This window comes from Trichechus manatus, unplaced genomic scaffold (assembly GCF_000243295.1).
Source record: "Trichechus manatus latirostris isolate Lorelei unplaced genomic scaffold, TriManLat1.0 scaffold00362, whole genome shotgun sequence".
Taxonomy (NCBI): domain Eukaryota; kingdom Metazoa; phylum Chordata; class Mammalia; order Sirenia; family Trichechidae; genus Trichechus; species Trichechus manatus.
In genome coordinates, this window is record NW_004444298.1 from 517,207 (window position 1) to 531,217 (window position 14,011).

At 35.9% G+C, this 14,011-nt stretch overlaps 1 pseudogene; it reads left to right on the forward strand.

Moving 5' to 3' along the window:
• Nucleotides 1–4,355: 4,355 nt before the first annotated feature.
• Nucleotides 4,356–5,505, forward strand: LOC105756990 (olfactory receptor 10AG1-like; annotated as a pseudogene).
• The last annotated feature ends 8,506 nt before the right edge of the window (nucleotides 5,506–14,011 follow it).

Sequence of the window (14,011 nt, forward strand, 5' to 3'; positions counted from 1 at the left end):
TCTGTTTCATTGCAAGGCTGCAGAGGAAGAGTATTTTGGGTAGAGTCAGAGCTTTCTTTGAAAATAAATAAATAAACCAAATCAGAAATTGTCAAGGAGATTTGTTTAATTAGAAATGTAACTACGTTAGGTGGAAGAGATCTCGGGGGAGTGCTGACTATTTTGTATTTAAAGAACACTCTATGTTCAAATGAATAGACTGTTCTAAAGGTAGATTAAATATCATTGATGAAACAAGTTGTTTTAGCCAAAGTAATTTAAATACATATGAAAACCCTCTTCAGTGAGGAGGAAACAAGATTATCACCAACAAACCAAAACCCAAACCCACTGCAGTCAAGTAGATTCTGACCCACAGCGACCTTCAGGACAGAGTAAAACTGCCCCATCAGGTTTCCAAGGCTGTAAATCTTTAAGGAAGCTGACTGCCACCACTTTCTCCCACAGAGCATATGATGGGTTCTAACAGCAGACCTTTTCGGTAGGAGTCAAGCACTTTAACCACTGTGCGACCAGGCCTCCTATTTTCAAAACGAAGAAAGGGAAATATGAAATGTTTTATATTAACATTCAACTTTAGTTCATGATATTATTAAAATTAATATTTAATATAGAGTAGCAAATGTGCTATTGTATTAAAGCAACTCCTTTATATTTCTCATTCTCTTAAACATGATTTACCTTACACAATGATTTTAAATCATGATATTACATTATTTTGTAACACCGAAACCTTGAAAAACTGCTATGTTTTTCTAAGAATACTAAACATTCTTATAGGAAAACATCAAATCCAGCAAAGGCTTTGTAGTCAATAGGCATTATATTTATGCATTTTACTTCTAATAATATTTTAGTAAAATATTTGAAGTAAAATAAACCATGAAATAAATTTACAACCATTTAGAAATCCAAGAAACATTTATTTTAAAGAAAATAATACTTTTATGTTAAAGAATTTCTAAAACAATGTAAAGTTTTAAGTTAATATTGTTTTTCAAATGAATTTCAGGGTTTATGTTTCTAATTTACATTCAAAATACAAACATAGCTGAGGTTTAGGGTAGATTGGGGATAGTGACGTTGATCAATATCTATCTGAAGCAGAATATGGTTTACCAAAGCCAAACAGATTGACTTTGAGTGGAATCCGACCCATAATGATCATATAGGATAGAGTAGAACTGCCTCATAGGGTTTCCAAGATTACTAATATTTATGGAAGCAGACTGCCACATCTTCCTCCTACAGAGTGGCTGCTAGGTGTGAACCACAGACCCTTTGGTTAACAGCCAAGCACTTAACCGCTGTGTCACCGGGAATCCGTCAGAATGTTGTTACACACTCCTTAATCATTTGGATTTTTTCCAGGGAATGGATGCTTAGATTTGTAATAAAAATAGGATAACATTGAGTTTTATTTCCCTTAAAGTAATAAACACTTAAATGTTTTCAAGAAAGAATAGTAGACTGGATAGTTTTGGGAAAACACTCAGGGTAAATCTCTTCTCTTTCTACCCTGTCCTCTTGAGGAAAACAGACAAATCTTACATATTTAATGTTATACATGGATAATTGTCATCACCAAAGTGTTCAGATTGTACAATTAGAAATGCTATTTCATTTAGCCCTCAAAGTTATTTCACTCAACTAACAATTAAATTATTTTGTATTAAATACCAGCATTCGTGAAGAGATACATAAAGACTCGGTTCTTTTGTCCTCTTGTGAGTCTTAATTCTTCTCTCTCCCTCTTAAGAGTGATGCTTTCAGTTTAACAGTGTATACTCCTTTATTTCCATTCAGAAACAAATCCTGAACACCAGTTTTCTGGGATCTATATTGATTTAAAGTAGGAAAATTGTCGCAGCCTTTACCATTCAGATGACTTACTTACCAGTAAAAGAAAATGCATACAAACGCTATTACCCCAGTTGCAATTCTAAGCACTGAGCATTGATGGGTACTATAGGTGTTACAGTCCACAAAGTAGAGATAATGATATAAAGCCAAATTTTAGCAGAGACTTGATGGAGAAATTGTAGCTTGAGAGTTGAATATTTTTTTGAGTTTTGTTACACTTTGATAATAGCTTTTAAGACTCACTTCAATCTCACAAGAATCCTGTGATACAAAAGGAAAATAAATTAGAGAGTATTATACATGTTGTATAGCATACTGAGTAAAATTCAGAGGAATAAAATAAAATTAGTTTTAAAAATAATAATAATAAATGGATGTTAATAATAATAACTGTTGATAACAATAATAATAATAGATAACAATAATAATAACCTTTTATAAATGTCAGGACTTCCTTTAGGTGTTTTGCTTAAATTAAAATTCACATAACAACACTAAATGTTGATATAGATGCTTGCCATTTAAAAGCCGAGCAAACTGTTAGAACAGGAAGATTAAGTAACCTGCATAAAGTCTTCACAAAGCTGGATGTTGTTAGAGGTGTAATTCAATTACAGTCCATCTGGGAATTACTGGTCTTTAACCATGGGCATGGAAACCTGGTGGCACAGTGATTAAGCCCTCAGTGGCTAACCAAAATGCCAGTGGTTCAAACCAAACTGTTGCTCCTTGGAATAGAGATGTGGCAGTCTACTTACCTAAATAAAGATTTATGTCCTTGGAAACCCTATGGGGCAGTTCTACTCTGTCTTACAGAGTCACTATGACTAGGAATTGGGATTTTTTAACTATAGAACCATATTCTGCTTTGTTTAGTGGACAAGGTGGAAACCCTTTAGGATGGAGAGATAAAAATCCAGATAAGGCAAGAGGCATCTTGACTCTTGTAAAATTTAAGGAGCCACTCACTTTCAGGATCTTGCAAGAACAAGGGTAGTCCTTAATTCCTCCTTAAATTTTGCTCCTTAGGAGCTTCACTGACTACTCCTTGTCCTGACCCTGATGAAAGGGAATGGTGGGAAATATAATTGCCAAGAAAGGAACTCAAAACCACTTTTTTTTTTTATAACTACTTAACTAGCCAATCTGTTAAATCCTAGGGCTACAGGCTTAAAGAACATACAATTATAATCATGGAAATCGTGGTGGTGTAGTGGTTAAGGTTTACAACTGCTAACCAAAAAGTCAGTAGTTCAAATCCACCAGGTTCTCCTTGGAAACTTCTATGGGGCAGTTCTACTCTGTCCTATAGGTCATTATGAGTCAGAATTGACTCGAAAGCAATGGGTTTTTATCGTAATCATAATTATAGAACCGTAACTAAAAAAAAACAGTTTAAAATTGGTAGGTAGGGGATACATTTTACCAATATTATCTCATTTAATTCTCACAAAAAAAGGAGTAAACCTTAGAAACTTTAAATAACTGCTTAATATCACAAAGATAATAAATCACGGAGATAGGAGTCAAACTCAAGGCCAGTAAAAAAAAATATATATATATACTGACTTGCAGTCACAAAACCTATGTGCAACTTGTTGAATTATCTGCACTAAGTGAGTCTCAATATCTTTATATCTAAAGAAGAGTAAGTTCTGAAACAGTAATCTAAAGCGTTATTTTTTGGGTAATAACCAAAATAATGGCAGGTGTACATAGCACAATAAGCATAAATAACGTAACAGCCAATATCTTTCCTCCTTCTGTCCCACACACATAAACACAGCTAACAAATACTCTCTATGCTACCCCTGTTTTTAAGGGTGACTACATTTATTCTTTGTATCTGAATCCATGTTCCCAGACTAATTTCCATGAATAAAGTCCTCTTATCTACTTAATAGCCTACCAAAAGATACTTGTTTTTATTGCCCTACGAAAAATGAAATATTCCTTCAATTTTCTTTCTAAACTACCTAATGTAAACTGTGCAATAGGAACCTATATGCTTAAAATCTTCAAGTGATGGGAGAATGAAGCACTGAAATAGGCAGTTGAAAATGTATGTTAAAAGAGAGTTTATGATACAGTGTTTGAGAAGCCTGACTGAGAAATGCATAGAGAAGTACCATAGGATTTGTCAAGATGCACAACTAATGTAAGGTGAGATTAGACGGCAAACCTGAGGGTCCGTCTCCAGCAGTTGCCAGTTGTTCCAGTGCTGTGCTCAGTCAAGTGTAGCTTGATCTATCCTGGGCTGTGTGCTCTATTAGTATAGTGAAATGATCTTAAAATACATTTGAGGGGACTGTTTACTGTGATTTAACAGGAAGGCATGAATAGTATCATTAGTAAATAGTATCATCCTTAAAGTTCAAATGATTGCATTGGTCATAAGTTCCAATCCAGACAACTCAATACAATTTAGAGAAGAGACAAAGAGATACAGTAAGGTAAAATAAAATACACATGTAAATTTACCTTTTCCACAGATGAATCATCAAGAATAACCACCAGAAGATAACCTAAGTGAACTGATGGAATTTGTTCTCTTGGGCTTTGCTGACATGCCCCATCTCCAGTGGTTTCTATCTGGATTATTTCTAATCATCTATATCATTATCCTGATGCGCAATGGCACCATATTTCTAATAACAAAAATGGATCATGCTCTCCAGAGCCCTGTGTATTTTTTCCTGGCAAATTTTTCCTTCTTGGAAATCTGCTATGTATCAGCTACTCTCCCCAGAATGGTGATGAATCTTGGGACCCAGAGAAGAAGAATTTCCTTAGTTGCCTGTGCTACACAGATGTGCTTTGCCCTTATGTTTGGAGGCACAGATTGTTTTCTCCTGGCTCTGATGGCCTATGACTGCTATGTGGCCATTTGTAACCCTCTGCACTATTTTGGTGATGAACCACAGAGTCTGTATCCAGTTGGTGACTGGATCCTGGACCATTGGAATCCCCATTACGACAGGACAGACGTATCAGATTTTCTCTCTGCCTTTTTGTGGAACTAACCAAATTAACCACTCTGTGACATTCCCCCAATACTCAAGCTGGCTTGTGGGGACACATTTGTAAGTGAGATGTTGCTCTACATAAGTTCTGTATTATTTGCCATGGTTCCATTTCTGTTGATACGTGGCTTCTAACAGTAAAATTATCTCCATCATCCTGAAGTTGCCATCAGCCACAAGCCAAGCCAAAGCCTTCTCCACCTGCTCATCTCATCTGATGGTTGTGGTGTTATTCTTTGGATCAGCCATTATTACATACTTAAGTCCCAACACCAGACACTCAGAGGAAACTGACAAAGTACTTTCTCTTTCCTACACTATCCTAACTCCTATGTTTAATCCCATGATATATAGTCTAAGGAACAAGGATGTCATAATGGCACTGAGAAAATTGCTGAGTAAATAATTCACTTAATTGAATAATAATAATAATAATTCACTCATTAATCAATTAAATGTATAAGAATTGATTTCTTATGTAGTTTTAATCACATTTCAACAGATGTATACATTTAACTATACCTTTTATATCCTCCAAAAAAATTGTGTCAACTTGTGCACGCGTGTATACAAACCAAAAACCAAACCTGTTGCCATCAAGTCGATTCCAACTCATAGCAACCATATAGGACAGAGCAGAACTGTGCCATAGTGTTTCCAAGGAGTGCCTGGTGGATTTGAACTGCTGACCTTTTGGTTAGTGTCTGAAGTCTTAACCACTACGTCACCAGGGTTTCCGTATAAACTTACAGAGTTTTTTGAAAATTAATGCATTGTGAAGAGCACACCTACCTCTGATTTAGTTTATTGTATGACATTGTCCTATCTGTAATTATGATCACATTTGTGACTAAGGAATTTCCTTAGCATCTTCCCTTATCTACAGCCTTAGGACCAAAGATATCATGAAAACAATTAGACAGTTGATTAATCATCACCAAATTGCTTTCACACTCAAAATAATCCAAATAAGTATTTGTTTATGTATGCCCTATTTCCAAAAAATTTTCATGTATATTCTTCTCTCTTTTTGAGTGTGATTTAAGTCAGCTGTTATTGTTGGTGGTAGCTGCCACGGAGTCAGAGCCTGACTAATGGCGAATCAATGTGTTACAGAGTAGAACTGTGTTCCATAAGGTTTTATTGGCGATGATCTTTACAGAGGAGATAGGTAGGCTTTTTCTGCAGAGTCACTGAGTAGGTTCAATCTGACAACCTTTCCACTATCAGCTGATTGTAAACTGCTTTTGCTATCCAGGTTCCCTCTTAAGTCAATATACCATTGCCTGTTCTATGATTTTCAGTCTTTTGCATGCTTTACAATCATCTCTGTGTTAATATAGAAATGATGCATTCTGATTCACTTACTTTCAGGTGGAGTCAGAAAAATATATTTTAAAAACATCGCTTTAGACACTAAGTCAGGATGGAGAAGCAGAAGTCTATATTTAGGGACTCAATACTTATTATTACTTGACTTTAAATTATGGTTAATAATAAAAGAACTCAAAACATATCATAACTGCCTTCACTGTATCCTCACAACAAACTCTTTTGATTCAGGAAAGCATCATTTCCTACTTCCCCTTAACAGCTTTATTTTATTTCGAGTAATGGAAAAGTTGAGGTTTGCATTCTGAAAATATTGACATATTCTTAATGAGGAAAATGTTAAAAATATTAGTTACTATCTAAATGCTTCCTCATTTTTTTCAGTATAAGTGTAATACAGTTCATTTAAGTATTGAAAATAGTACTGTATATCAAGAAAAAGTTCAGTTTACTTCAAGTCCAAATCCAAAACTCAGAGATACCAGAATCAAGATTAATACAGTATATGTTTTTTGACCCATTCTCACCTCTAAAGTTTTTTCCTCCCATCAGTTTTCTTCATATTAATAAATAACTTTCATATTTACTCAGTTGCATAAACAAAGGTGTAAAAGTTATCAGTGATTCTATCACCTGCCACACGTATCTGTAAATAACTCCAAAGTACAGCCGCTCTTACATATTCTTTCTCTTTGAGCAATCATTGTAATTAAGTTGGTCTTTAGCAGTTTTCACCAAAGGAATCTACTTGTCTCACTTCTTAACCTCTTACAAGCCATTTATCCTAGATTATGTGTAAAGATTTTTGAAAAGTAGAGAAATAGTTTATTTCACTTCTATATTTAAAAATATCCAATGGTTATATATTGTGTTAAAGACAAAAATCTTACTTTTTGAAAAATTTAGAAAATGCCAAACTCCCTGCTTTCATCTTTTTGGAAATAAAATATATTGCAGGAGTGGGCTGAGCAAGATGGTGAAGTAAGTGTATGCGCTCATTTACTCCTGCAGCAACTAATACACTGAGATCTGAGACCTCTAGATGGCAGTTGAGGTGTTGCAGAGTCTGGGTGAGCCCAGAAGCAGGAGAGAAGAGGAGCTGGGATGGCACAGAAGGTGAGAGAACCTACTCGCTATCATTGGGAGCACTATCTCATTGTAACCATGTTGGGACTGGGTTGGGCAACACCCTAAAAGAGGGAACACAGAAGGAGGACAAATCTTAGGAAGCTGTGGTCCAATTTTTTTAAGGCGATACAATTTGGCCATGGGAGTTCATGGGCCTTACAATTTGGAGGGTGTGAAGGGAGACTGAGGCACTGAAAGAGAGTGCTGTTGAATCTCAGTGAGGCTCAAGATAAATGGGCACTAGGACCTGGAGGAATGGTACTAGCAGCAGAGCTAGGGAATAGTTCAGATTAACAGATGACACAGAAGGAAATGGAAGTCTCCCTGACCAGAGAGGGGCACTGTAGGAGCTTCTTAGTGGTGCCCATGAGGGAAAGATATGGAGAACCACCTAGCTTTGTCTCAGGAAAATCAAGTCCCACTGCTTAAGTCAGCATCAGCCACCAGCTAAACACCCCCTGTCCTGTGGATGCATAATGATTTCCAAAGATTAATCCTCCAGAACTTGTGAAAAATACCTCAGGATAAGAGTGCCTTCTAGTGCTTCTCAGGAGAAGACACCAAGTTCACTGCTGCTGGGTTGATTATGACTCACTGAAACACCTTTGGGCAGAATGTGCTGCCCGCAAGGGTTCCCAGGTCTGTCAGTCTTTTTGGAGGTGGGATGCCAATACTTTCCCCCATGAAGTGGCTGCTCAGTGGAGGTGCTGGCCTTCTGGTTGTCAGCTGGGAAGTTGACCACAGTGCAAACAGGGTTCTGAATCAGAAAATTTTGCACAAAAACCACAATACCAAATGTATAGTTTAAAATAATAATAACAAAAGGCCCAAGTTCAACAAAAAATAGTAAAACAAGCAAAATAACAATATAAGAACAATCAATCCATAGGAAAAATTCAAGAGGAGATTTCTCTTAAGAAAGTCAGAATAACACAAAGAATTGATAATTTTCAGACCATGTTGCTAAATGTTTCAAGAAAGATAGAGCAGACAGAATACAAGTTAGCAGAGATCAGAAAATAAATGGAGGAATAAAATAAGATTCAACAATGAAATTGAAAACATAACAGAAAGAAATATTTGAACTGAAGACTAAAGCAATGGATTTAAAAAAAGCAAGAGAAACACTCAAGAATAGAGTCAAACAGACAGAAGACAGAAAAAAATAAACTAGAAGACCAAATAATTGACTTATCAAGTCTCAAGAGAAACAAAAGAAAAGAACAAAGAAAATAAACATAATGACACGAACAGACTGAAAATAAAAGGATGGAAAAAAATATTCCATGCAACCAATAAACAAAGAAGTGCAGTGTTAGCCATACTGATATCAGATAAAATAGATTTTAAATTAAAATCTCTTACAAGAACAAAGAAGGACATTCCATAATAATAAAACTGTCAATTCAGCAAGAAAACCTAACAACTGTAAATATATATATGTATCTAACAGCAATGCACCCAAGTGCATGAAACCAATACTGACTAACTAGAAAGTAGTATTAGGCAACTCCGCAATAATGGTAGAGTACTTCAACAAACCACTTTCAATTATAGACAGAACGTCTAAAAATGAGATCACTGAGGACATTGAGAACTTAAATAAAACCATAAACCAATTGGGCCTAACAGGCATACATAGAACACGCCACTCAGTACCCGAATAATACATGTTCTTCTCCAGTGCCCATGGATCATTTTCCAGAATAGATCATATGTTACGACAAAATAAGTCTCAACAAATTTAAAACAAAGCATCTTCTCTGACCATAAAGTCACAAAGCTGGAAATTAACAACAGAAAATGCAAGGAATAAATAAATAACACATGGAAACTATATTATATACTACTAAAAATTATTAGGATATAGAAGAAACCATAATTGAAATTACAAAATTCTTAAATCAAATGAAAATGAAAATAGAGCATATAAAAAAGTTTTGTTACACAGCAAAAGCAGTACTCAGAGAGAAATTCATAGCAGTAAGTGCCTACTTATAAAAAAGAAGAAAGATCTAAAATTGTTAACTTAAACCAACAAGTAGAACAAATAGAAAAGAGAGAGAAAACGACGCCCAAAGCTACCAGAATAAAGGAATTATAAAGATCAGGGCAGAAATAAACTAAATAGAAAATAGAAAAACAATAGAAAGAATTAACACAATGAGTAGTTGGTTCTTTGAAAGGATCAACAAAATAGACAAACCACTGGCTACATTGAAAAAAGAAAAAAAAAAAAAAGAAAACCTAGAAGAGGCAAATAACCAAATTAAAAAATGAAATTGTTGATGTAACAACCTATCCAACAGAAATAAAGAAAATCATAAGTGATTATGATGAAAAATTGTATTCCGAAAAATTGTATTCCAAAAAATTTAAAAACATAGAAGAAATGGACCAATTCCTAGAAACACACTACCTATCCAAACTAACACAAACTCAGAAAATTTACAGAGACCCTTTACAATGGTAGAGGTTGAAGATGTCATCAAGAAACTGACAGCAACAACCAAAAAAAGCTCAGGACCAGACAGCTACACTGGATAATTCTATCAAACACTCAGAGAAGAGTTTACATGAATCCTACTCAATCTCTTCAAAAACATTGAAGGGAAAGGAACACTACCAAACCCTTCATATGAAGTCATTATTATGCTGATACCTAAAACAAGCAAAGATATTATGAAAAAAGGAAATTACAGATCAATATCCCTTAAGAAAACAGATGCAACATTTTTCAACTAAATTCTGGCCAACAAACTTCAGCCACATATCTAAAAAATCATACACCATAATTAAGTGGAAGTCATGATCAAGGGTGATTCAACTTTAGAAAATCAACTTAGTTCACTACAGAAATATAACAAAGAAAAAATCCATATGATCTTACCAATTGATGCAGAAAATGCATTCAATAAAAATCAACACCGTCGCCTGACAAAAACTCTCTGTAAAATAGGTATAAAAGCTAAATTCCTCAACATAATTGAGAGCGTATATGCAAAACCAAGAGCCAACATTATACTCAGTGAAGAAATGCTGAGAGCCTTCTCTTTTAGAACTGGAAGGAGACAAGAATGCCCGCTCTTATTCACCATTAAACTGCAAACCTAGCCCCAGCAATAAAAAGAAAAAGAGAAAGAAAAGTTCCAAATCTGAAAGGAAGATGTAAAACTACCCGTATTTGCAGATGACATGATCCTACACTTAGAAAACCCTAAAGATTCCCCAAGAAAAGTGCTGGAATGAATAGAAGAATTTAGTAATGTTGCAGGGTACAAGATAAACACACAAAAATCAGTCACATTCCTCTACACTAACAAAGACTACTACTCAAAAAAATAAACTATAAAAAAAATGAAGCGACCAATACAATTTCCCACAGCTGCCAAACTGATCAAATACCTGGGAATTAACCAACCCAAGGACATAAAATACTGCTAAGATACAAATTATAAAATACAACTTCAAGAGACAAAGAAAGACTTACAAATATGTTAATACATCCAGTGTTCATGAACTGGAACACTTAATATAGTGAAAATGTCAATTCTACCAAAAAATGATCTTCAGATACAATGAAAACCCAATACAAATCCCAACAACATTCTTCAGTGAAATGGAAAAACAAATGACCAACCTCATTTGGAAAGGAAAGAAATCACTGACAGACAAAGCAATATTGAAGAAGAAGAACAAAGCAAGAGACCTCACAGTCCCCAATACTGAAACATGCTATGCAGCCACTATAATCAAAACAGTCTAGTATATGTTCAATGATAGATACACAGATCCGTGGAATAGAATTGAGAGCTTAGAATTAAACCCAGCCATCTATGGACAACTGATTTTCTACAAGGAGTCAAAGTCTACTCAGTGGGGCAGAAACAATTTCTTTAATCAATAGTGCTGGCAAAACTGGATATTCACCTGCACAAAAATCAAACAGGACCCATACTTCAGAACATACACCAAAACTAACTCAAAGTGGATGAAAGATCTAAATGATAAACCAAAAACCAAGAAAATTCATGGAAGAACGCATAGCGAGAAAACTGTGCGACCTACGCTTTTGTGAAAATAGAATAACAAACATAACAACAACTGCACGAATAAAAGAATGCAAAATAGATACATGGGGCCTTATAAAGGTTAAAATAAAATGATCATCAAAAGACTTTATTAAAAGAATAGAGAGCCAACCGATTATGAAAATATCTCCAAAAATAACTTATGTGATGCCTTAGTCATCTAGTGCTGCTATCACAGAAATACCGCAAGTGGATGGCTTTAACAAATAGAAATTTATTCTCTCATAGTCTAGTAGACTACAAATCCAAATACAGGGTGTCAGCTCCAGGGGAAGGCTTTCTCTCTCTGTTGGCTCTGGAGGAAGGTCCTTGTCATCAATCTTCCCTTGGTGTGGGAGCATCTCAGCGCAGGAACCTCAGGTCGAAAGGATGTGCTCTGCTCGTGGAGCTGCTTTCTTAGTGGTATGAAGACTGCAACTCTCTGCTTGCTTCTTTCCCTTTCCTTTTATGTCTTGTAAGATAAAAGGTGGTGTAGGCCACAAACCAGGGAAACACCCTTTACATTGGATCAAGGATGTGACCTGAGTAAGGGTGTTACATCCCACCCTAATCCTCTTTATCCACAGGCAGAGATCATGATTTATAACACATCCTGTAAAATTGATTCCCACAATACTGGGAATCATGGCCTAACCAAGTTAACACATATTTTTGGGGACATAATTCAATCTATGACATTCCACCCTCTGGCCTCCAAAAATTCATGTCCTTACCACATGTAAAATACATTCACCCCATCACCTGACAAGGTTCTAATATCTAACATCTGTAGAAAGTTGCAACATATGAACAACAAAAATACAAACAACACAATCACAAAATAAGCAAAGGAAATGAGTAGAAGTTTCACCAAAGAATTCATCCAAGCAGACAACAAAAATGTAAGAAGATATTCACAATTATTAGACATTAGAGACTGGCAGCTCAGAACTGCAATGAGATACAATCTTATCTCAGATAAAATGGTGCTGACGAAAAAACAAAGATAACAAGAAAACTTGTGGTGACCTTGTGGGGAAATTGGAACCTATATCTATTGCTTGCGGGACTGTAAAACAGTACACCCCCTATGAAAAATGGTTTCCCAAAAAACTAGAAATAGAGTTACCCTATGATTAAGTAATCCCACCCCTAGGTATATACCCAATACCCAGTGCAATCGAGTCAATGTCGACTCATAATAACCCCATGGGGTAGAGTAGAAGTGCCCCAAGGAGCAGCTTGTGAGTTCGAACTGCCAAGCTTTTTATTAGCAGCTAAGCTGTTAACCACTACACCACGTCGTCTCCAGGTATGTACACTAGAGATCTCCAAATACTGTACGCACAACTACGTTCATTGCTGCTTTATTCACAATAGCAAATAAATGGAAACAACTGCAGTGTCCATCAACAGATGAACAGATAAACAAACTGTGGTACATACATACAGTGTAATACTCCACAGATATAAAGAACAAAGATAAGTCCTCGAAATATCATATAGACTACCCTGGAGGGCATAATGCTAAGTGAACTAAGTCAAGCATATTAGGACAAATTTCGTATGATCCCTCTTTTATAAGAACACAAGAATAGATACATACAGAGAGACCAATGTTCTTTGGAGGTGACCAGGGAGAAGAGGGGAGAGGGGAAAGTACACTTTAGATCATAGAGACTCTCAAATTTTTTTTGGTGATGGGACAAGTGGCACCGAATGTGTATGTAGTGACAGCAGCACAACCAAAGTGAAAACAAGGATTTGAGCACAGCAGTAACCACAAGTTTGACTTTTATTATAATCATGCACTTGCTTTTCTTGGCAAGTCCCAAATTCCTGGGCCAGCATCAGGACATGATGAATCCAAGATCCGTAGGTCAGATGACAGCATGTTGGCTCACAGCAGCGAAGGCTGACAATCTAAGACCAGCAGGTGAGACGGCTGGCTGCTGGCCCCAGCCCCAAGAACTTGAGGTCAGATGATGATGAGCTCAATACTGGATCCAGGGCAGAGCAAAGTCTACTTATAGTGGATGCAGGTCACAACCCAAGAAAACTCCCTTTAATTGATTGGCTGCTCACAGCAGATCCCATCATGGAAATGAGCACATGATATCAGATCTCATCACAGCAGTTATTAAATCATTATATGACTACCAAAATACTCCATAACTGCCAAGCCACTGAGAATCATATCCCAGCCAAGCTGACACACAATCTTAAAGATCACACAACTTGTCACTAAGATTTGAAGTCTTAAAGGCTAAATATTTTATAACAATAGACCGACTATTGCCCCGGAATCTTGTCTCTCATCTGAGCTGGAATTATACCAGAATTTTATTTTATCCTCAGTGAAGTTTAATAGGATTTACACCTTAAAACAGGGTTAACAGAGGGAATGAAGTTGCAGAAAGATGGTATAATGCTGCAAGGAAAAGACAAAGTCGCCCCTGTTGGGGTTAATCTAATAGCAAAAAAGAAAAAAAAAAACGAACTTTTGAACTAGATTTAATATATCCAAAATCCACTTCTCAGTTTACCCAAGAAGGGTTGAAGAAATAAATTATAAACTGTATGATCTGTAAGGGA